Below are 1,728 nucleotides of genomic sequence, written 5' to 3' on the forward strand. Positions count from 1 at the left end.
CTAGAGGCTGGGCAGGAATTGGCAGCAGAGCCCATCTAATCTCTCCGCAGAGGCAACCAGCTCAGGGCCCTGAGGAGCTCAGCCCCTCTTAAACGCATTAAAGTCACTCACTTGGAGCAAGCCCCACTCCTCCAGGACAAGGGACCACTCCCAGCAGGGCAGGGAAAGGCAGCAGCAGCTCCTGAGGAGTGCTCGGCCACCAACAACTGCCAAAAACACAGGCTCATGAAGGAGGGCTTGTGGGAAAGGATGCACACACTTTACCCCGCTGGATCCAATGGATTCCCTCAGCAGCCCCCCCCAGCCCTGGCAAGCTTTGCAAGCATGGCAGGAAAGCCTCACCATGGGCTTCATTAAGGCTGAGCCTTGGCACACAGTACAGTGCAATTCCACTTCACAAATCTCAAGTCCAGCCAAGTCTTGACAGACGTCAGAGCAAGATGGATGGTGCCTTCCCATGCGGGCTTCCTTGGCTTGGCTCCTTAAGAGCTACTAAGCTATTCAAGCTGCTATAAAAATTGGAACGGTCTTCTCCAGAAAGCCTTCTGCAGGTGCAAACCAGCACCACGTGGCAGCACAGGGTTAGCACCTCCAGTCCAAAGCCCACTAGCTTTAAAGATACAAATAAGCCAGCTGCGTTCTGAGAGCTGGCCGCAGAGGTAGAGTGGAGTCCAAACAGAGGAGCTGCTGACCCTGAGGGCGCACAGACATAACGAACCTTTAAAGCAGGTGGAGAGGCAGTGGTCAGGATTAAACCCATAACCTGGGGCAGATGTACCCCAGTAGGCTCCTGGGAGAGACCAGCTTTGTTTTACAGGACAATACTGACAGTGAAATCTTCCCAATTCACTGCACAGCCCAACGCCAAGGAAGGATCAGTGCCCGCAGTTGGTATCTACCCACCCGAGTAGCCATGGGGGGCTCAGCCCCAGGAGGAAAGACTGCTCACAGACTCTCCCTGTTACTGGCAGAGGTCTGCGGCCTCCCCTCCGCAAGCCTTTCCATAACAAAGGCAGATTGGTTTGAGGCAGGGAAGGGCAGCTTCAGCACAGGAAAAGACTTCCGCTCCCATTATGCTGCTTTGCTAAACCTCCCCTTTGATCCCTGGGGAAAGGGACAATTTGGCAGCTGGAAGACTATTGTGTGCCTCTTGCTCTAAGTAGCTGCTAAAGGCTTTGTTGAGAGGTGGAGTGAGTTGTTTAACTACACAGCCAACAGAGCAGTGTCCTAACAGGCAGGTAAGACCAATTTGTCACTGCTGGGAAAATGGCTTCAAGTAAGAAGAGAATAAAAAAATCCATTCCCATGTACTACAAGTGGACAGCGGGAGTTTTTGTCATAGGTAGACTACCACAAACCTCACGGACTGAAGACAGATCCTGTCTCCTCTACGGAAACCTTATTATTTTTCCTCTCTCGTGTTGTTCACGTCTGTGCTATCCCTTAAACAGCGAGGCTGCCAATCAAAGTCAAATTCAGAGGGAAATTCTAACACCTGGGGTCCTAAAGAAATTCTTCAGCACTTTCTGCAGTGCTAACACGTGCAAGTTAAAGGATCCATCAAAGAAGGAAGAAGCCAGAAGCAGACTTACAGAGTCAAATGTTTAATAACTTTCCAAGAGTGAGTATTATGTCCATATTTAGAGCATATATAAAATAAGAGCTGGAAAACAAGGAAAGAAAAAATAAAATTGGTATCTTCAAGAGGGCACACTTAACCCCGTAATT

Source organism: Charadrius vociferus, unplaced genomic scaffold (genome assembly GCF_000708025.1).
Source record: "Charadrius vociferus isolate BGI_N301 unplaced genomic scaffold, ASM70802v2 scaffold621, whole genome shotgun sequence".
Taxonomy (NCBI): Eukaryota; Metazoa; Chordata; class Aves; order Charadriiformes; family Charadriidae; genus Charadrius; species Charadrius vociferus.